Source organism: Oncorhynchus tshawytscha, linkage group LG14, assembly GCF_018296145.1.
Source record: "Oncorhynchus tshawytscha isolate Ot180627B linkage group LG14, Otsh_v2.0, whole genome shotgun sequence".
NCBI lineage: Eukaryota > Metazoa > Chordata > Actinopteri > Salmoniformes > Salmonidae > Oncorhynchus > Oncorhynchus tshawytscha.
Window position 1 is genome coordinate 40,119,722 of NC_056442.1, and position 7,690 is coordinate 40,127,411.

Consider the following 7,690-nt stretch of genomic DNA (forward strand, 5'->3'; position numbering starts at 1 on the left):
TAATACAGAGGGACGGATGGACTCCCTGTGTAATACAGAGGGACGGACAGACTCCCTGTGTAATACAGAGGGACGGATGGACTCCTGTGTAATACAGAGGGACGGATGGACTCCCTGTGTAATACAGAGGGACGGATGGACTCCCTGTGTAATACAGAGGGACGGATGGACTCCCTGTGTAATACAGAGGGACGGACGGACTCCCTGTGTAATACAGAGGGACGGACGGACTCCCTGTGTAATACAGAGGGACGGACGGACTCCCTGTGTAATACAGAGGGACGGACGGACTCCCTGTGTAATACAGAGGGACGGACGGACTCCCTGTGTAATACAGAGGGACGGACGGACTCCCTGTGTAATACAGAGGGACGGACGGACTCCCTGTGTAATACAGAGGGACGGACGGACTCCCTGTGTAATACAGAGGGACGGACGGACTCCCTGTGTAATACAGAGGGACGGATGGACTCCCTGTGTAATACAGAGGGACGGATGGACTCCCTGTGTAATACAGAGGGACGGATGTACTCCCTGTGTAATACAGAGGGACGGATGGACTCCCTGTGTAATACAGAGGGACGGATGGACTCCCTGTGTAATACAGAGGGACGGACGGACTCCCTGTGTAATACAGAGGGACGGACGGACTCCCTGTGTAATACAGAGGGACGGATGGACTCCCTGTGTAATACAGAGGGACGGACGGACTCCCTGTGTAATACAGAGGGACGGACGGACTCCCTGTGTAATACAGAGGGACAGACGGACTCCCTGTGTAATTCTCAGATACAGAGGAACGGGAAATAAAAAAATACAAAAATAAACGCCTGTTAACTTATATCTCTGCCAGGCAGCCGAGGGAACAGGTGAGAGGTCGCTTCTCCCTAAGCCCGGGAAACACAGAGAACATTAGTGAGGCAGCAGCATGGCCTGGCCAGACCTCCCCTAGCTCTAATCTGGAGACTGGAGGAAGATACCAGACAGCCACAGTGGCATCAGACTCCTGATGTCTTCTCCTCTCCTCTTCTGTCTGTCGGTGTGTGAGGTAACTCTCACTAATTTACTGTTTTTTGAAAGGATTAGATGCATTTTTCACTCTTCAAAGCTAAATGACCAATTTGAATGTAAAAGTCCTTATGATGGAATAATCACTTGTGTGAGTTTTGTCGGCGGAGTGGAGAGGTGGCCTCCCAGGCCAAACTGTTGATCACATATGACACTAGTGTCTCACTGCATGTCACAGTTATGCACCAACTTCGTTCTTACTCTCTACGAACAGTATTTCCCAACTCCAGTCCTGAAGGACACCCAACAGTAGACATTTCTATTGTATCCCCTGACAAGCACACCTGATGTAACTCGTCAACTAATCATATAGGCATCAAGCCCTCAATGAGTTTAATCAGGTGTGCATGTTCAAAAATGTGTGCTGTTGCGGGTATTCGAGGAGTTGGGAAACAGTGTTCTAAAGTAGAGAGTGTATTCATGGGTTGCACCTCCGTCACTCGGTCGTCATGCCATTTTTATGAATGTTCTAAAAATGACGCTGACCAGAGTGGTCATCGAAAGTTCAGTGGTGTTCAGTCATGCTGAATGGGGGTTAATGACTGTTTAATTGAAATTACACTATATTTGCCTTGAAATACCATGACAATGCTAAATAAGGCAAACAATTAGTAGGAAACAACTTTGCTATCATTATCATGTGGTCAAATTAACTTTAGAGAAATGGTAATGTTGTCATTAGCTAGCAAAGTGTTTCAAAAATAGTTAGCAATGCTTACATTAGCAAACAAAAATTCAGTTGACTCCCCTCATTCTTAGTTAGCTAGCTAATGTTATAGAACATCGAGAGTCAACCTGGCGACATCACAATGATGACAAATGGATTTCCTACTAAAATGTGCTTTCTTTAGAAATGTCATTCTGTTTCTAAGCCACTATAATGCGCTTCCCTGATAATGTTTCCAAATGCTAATGTTTTAGGATTTGTGGCTTAAAACCATTCAAGTCATGAGGCCGATATTAGCATTTTTCACGCATCATGTTCAAATCAACTATAAGGGACTTTGTTGAGCTTCCCAATCCATTTTTTTAATACTTTCGGATGATTTGGACATGATGTGCGAAAAATGCTAGTATCTGTCCCAATGACTTGAATGAGATTTGTGCCACAAACGCTAAAATATTAGCATTTGGAAACAGTGCCTGTGAAACTAAACCAAAGCATCGATTGCTGTCACAGCTTGTCCATAGACTGCTAACAGGGTAATTTGGGTGAGCTATCCCTTTAACTCCCATTAGTTCACGTGAAAATAAAAAAATCCATATCTATGACTTGGATAACCCTCTTTAAATGGAGCTCCACCTGTAGGACTGTCTCTGAGAACCTATCAAGGGACATTGAAGGAAAAAGAGTACTGAATATGAGACAGAGAGAAAGTTTGACTGATTGTCTGGCCCTGATTAAAACTTCTATGTGACACCACGGAACATCAAGCTAGCTCCACCAGGGTCTTCGAGCCTGGAGAGGGGGGAGAGAAAAGGGGGGTGACACTCTGTGTTTGAGTTTATAGGGGAGGGCTGAAAGGTAATGAGGACTCACAACTGGCTGAACTTTCCTTCGACTTACACACTCCTTCTTTCTCTCTCTCTCTCCTTGTTGGCTGCTACATTCCTTCCTTTATCAACGTGGTCTTATGTCAGGGCACTCCTGAAATTCTTCCTCCACCTTTATTTCCCTCATTCTTCCTCTCTGCCCCCAATCCCCCATCTCTTCATTGTGCTCCACTCCAAATACAGCACCCCCTGCCCCCTCCTCTCACCCCATCAAAATAAGAAACAGTAAATCCTGTGCCTCTTACTGCTGCCGTGTTTACCATCCCACAATAGAGCACACATATTTGTTCATCACCCAGGATCACACACGCACACACACACACACACACACACACACACACACACACACACACACACACACACACACACACACACACACGCACACACACACGCACACACGCACACGCACGCACACACACACACAGACACACACACACACACACACACACACACACACACACACACACACACACACACACACACACACACACACACACACACACACACACACACACACACACACACACACACACACACACTCACTCTCTTATCGCCAAACAAAGCGTCATCTTCTCAGCCTTAAAGCCCCTGAAACCCCCCGATTGTTACAGTGGTAAGTACGGCAGGCGTTGCTTACGACGTTTCTCTCTGCTAAACCTAGGGACTACTACGACACACACCCATATCCCTACACCTAGAGAGATGTCTGTCAACGCTGCCTGACACAACCACAAAACTCAGATTAGGGCTTGCTCTGAAACAGGGTTTCAAAACACATATTTTCTGATTTTCATTCAACCTTGAGAGGGTGGGAATATAAATACAATTAAAATTCCAATGAGTAATAATGTGGATCTATTTAACGTTTAGAAAGGTGTTGAGCTTTTTTGATTTCAACTTTGTGTGCTTTATTGAAACCTGGGCTGTGTTGTGGGGATAAATGAAGTCTGAGGTTTGGGATGCTCCTGGAATGGGAATATTGAGAGTTTTAATACCGAGGTAAAATTTAAGATCCTGTGTTGTGTCTGTCTGGGGAAATGTAGAAATGTATTCCTCCCTCTGCTTCTCTCTCTTACAAAGTCTGAGGGCAGTGAGAGAGAAAAGACTGCATAGGCTAAGGAGAAAGAGATGGTAGAATGTGGATTAAATGCTTCTTTATTTGATATTAAACTGTCCAGAAATGACTGTCACCTTAAATGTAAACAGAGTAGCATAATTTAATAGTGTATAGTGGCTATACTGTGAGGCTATAGATGCTTGACTGTGTTCTGTTTATGTTGCTCTTCCCTTCCTTGTTTACATCACCTCATTTGCTGGCAATTTTCCCTGCGTGGGATTACTCTCCCTACTCAATGCGGATGGTGGTTTCTCAGACAAAAACAAGATATGTTGTCGACTGAATTTCAATGAATAAAACCGTTGGATTTCATGTGAGGAAGAGGTCTGATGTAAAACAACAATATCAGTTCCCATACTGTAGGACTGAGACTACTGAAGACATGTTCAAAATAAGGGATTCTGTGAATATGTAAGGAAAAGGTTACTAAGTCGGAAGTTTACATACACCTTAGCCAGATACATTTAAACTCAGGTTTTCACAATTCCTGAAATTTAATCCTAGGAAAAATTCCCTGTTTTAGGTCAGTTGGAATCATCACTTTATTTTAAGAATGTGAAATGTCGGAATAATAGTAGAGAGAATGATTTATTTCAGCTTTTATTTCTTTCATCACATTCCCAGTGGGTCAGAAGTTTACATACGCTCAATTAGTATTTGGTAGCATTGAATTTAAATGGTTTAACTTGGGTCAAATGTTTCGGGTAGCCTTCTACACGCTTCCCAAAATAAGTTGGGTGAATTTTGGCCCATTCCTCCTGACAGAGCTGGAGTAACTGAGTCAGTTTTGTAGGCCTCCTTGCTCGCACACGTTGTTTCAGTTCTGCCCACAAATTTTCTATAGGATCTAGGTCAGGGCTTGTGATGGCCACTCCAATACCTTGACTTTGTTGTCCTTAAGCCGTTTTGCCACAACTTTGGAAGTATGCTTGGGGTCATTGGCAATTTGGAAGACCCATTTGCGACCAAGCTTTTACTTCCTGACTGATGTCTTGAGATGTTGCTTCAAAATATCCACATACTTTTCCATCCTCATGATGCCATCTATTTTGTGAAGTGCACCAGTCCCTCCTGCAGCAAAGTACCCCCACAAAATGATGCTGCCACCACCGTGCTTCTGGCTTGTAAGCCTCCCCCTTTTTCCTCCAGACATAACGATGGTCATCATGTCCAAACAGTTCTATTTTTGTTTCATCAGACCAGAGGACATTTCTCCAAAAAGTATGATCTTTGTCCCCATTTGCAGTTGCAAACCGTAGTTTGGCTTTTTTATGGTGGTTTTGGAGCAGTGGCCTCTTCCTTGCTGAGCGGCATTTCAGGTTATGTTGATATAGGACTCGTTTTACTGTGAATATAGATACTTTTGTACCTGTTTCCTCCAGCATCTTCACAAGGTCCTTTGCTGTTGTTCTGGGATTGATTTGCACTTTTCGCACTCCAGTATGTTCATCTCTAGGAAACAGAACGCATCTCCTTCCTGAGCGGTATGACAGCTGAGTGGTCCTATGGTGTTTATACTTGCGTACTATTGTTTGTACAGATGAACTTGGTACCTTCAGGCATTTGGAAATTGCTCCCAAGGATGAACCAGACTTGTGGAGGTCTACGTTTTTTTTTCTGAGGTCTTGGCTGATTTCTTTTGATTTGCCCATGATGTCAATCAAAGAGGCACTGAGTTTGAAGGTAGGCCTTGAAATATATCCACAGGTACACCTCCAATTGACTCAAATGATGTCAATTAGCCTATCATAACTTCTAAAGCCATGACATAATTTTCGGGAATTTTCCAACATGTTTAAAAGCACAGTCAACTTAGTGTATGTAAACTTCTGACCAAATGGAATTATGATAGATTGAATTATAAGTGAAATAATCTGTCTGTAATCAATTATTGGAAAGATGACTTGTGTCATGCACAAAGTAGATGTCCTAACCGACTTGCCAAAACTATAGTTTGTTAACAAGAAATTTGTGGAGTGGTTGAAAAACAAGTTTTAATGACTCCAACCTAAGTGTATGTAAACTTCCGACTTCAACTGTATATGTTTCTAACGACAATGTTTTGAGTCATATGGTCATGTAAATGTATAGTATGTCATGTAAATGTACAGTATGTCATGTAAATGTACAGTATGTCATGTAAATGTATAGTATGTCATGTAAATGTATAGTATGTCATGTAAATGTATAGTATGTCATGTAAATGTACAGTATGTCATGTAAATGTATAGTATGTCATGTAAATGTCAGTATGTCAAAATGTATAGTATGTCATGTAAATGTATAGTATGTCATGTAAATGTACAGTATGTCATGTAAATGTACAGTATGTCATGTAAATGTACATATGTCAAATGTATAAATGTATGTCATGTAAATGTACAGTATGTCATGTAAATGTATAGTATGTCATGTAAATGTACAGTATGTCATGTAAATGTATATGTCATAAATGTACAGTATGTCATGTAAATGTATAGTATGTCATGTAAATGTATAGTATGTCATGTAAATGTACAGTATGTCATGTAAATGTACAGTATGTCATGTAAATGTGTATATGTATGTCATGTAAATGTACAGTATGTCATGTAAATGTACAGTATGTCATGTAAATGTATAGTATGTCATGTAAATGTACAGTATGTCATGTAAATGTATGTCAGTAAATGTCATGTAAATGTACAGTATGTCATGTAAATGTATAGTATGTCATGTAAATGTACAGTATGTCATGTAAATGTATAGTATGTCATGTAAATGTACAGTATGTCATGTAAATGTACAGTATGTCATGTAAATGTATAGTATGTCATGTAAATGTATAGTATGTCATGTAAATGTATGTATGTCATGTAAATGTATATGTCATGTAAATGTCATGTAAATGTACAGTATGTCATGTAAATGTACAGTATGTCATGTAAATGTATAGTATGTCATGTAAATGTATAGTATGTCATGTAAATGTACAGTATGTCATGTAAGTAATGTATAGTATGTCATGTAAATGTATAGTATGTCATGTAAATGTACAGTATGTCATGTAAATGTATAGTATGTCATGTAAATGTATAGTATGTCATGTAAATGTACAGTATGTCATGTAAATGTACAGTATGTCATGTAAATGTACAGTATGTCATGTAAATGTATAGTATGTCATGTACAGTATGTCATGTAAATGTACAGTATGTCATGTAAATGTACAGTATGTCATGTAAATGTACAGTATGTCATGTAAATGTACAGTATGTCATGTAAATGTATAGTATGTCATGTAAATGTACAGTATGTCATGTAAATGTATAGTATGTCATGTAAATGTACAGTATGTCATGTAAATGTATGTATGTCATGTAAATGTATATGTCATGTAAATGTACAGTATGTCATGTAAATGTATAAATGTAAATGTACAGTATGTCATGTAAATGTACAGTATGTCATGTAAATGTACAGTATGTCATGTAAATGTACAGTATGTCATGTAAATGTATAGTATGTCATGTAAATGTATAGTATGTCATGTAAATGTACAGTATGTCATGTAAATGTATAGTATGTCATGTAAATGTACAGTATGTCATGTAAATGTACAGTATGTCATGTAAATGTATAGTATGTCATGTAAATGTATAGTATGTCATGTAAATGTACAGTATGTCATGTAAATGTATAGTATGTCATGTAAATGTACAGTATGTCATGTAAATGTATAGTATGTCATGTAAATGTACAGTATGTCATGTAAATGTATAGTATGTCATGTAAATGTACAGTATGTCATGTAAATGTACAGTATGTCATGTAAATGTACAGTATGTCATGTAAATGTGTGCATCTCCTATTTGTTCTGTAGTGTTTGTTTCAAGAAGTCCACTTAGCCATCAATGCTCCCTCACACACTCACACAGGCCAGGTTAAACAGCATGGGAAGCGGGCAGCCTG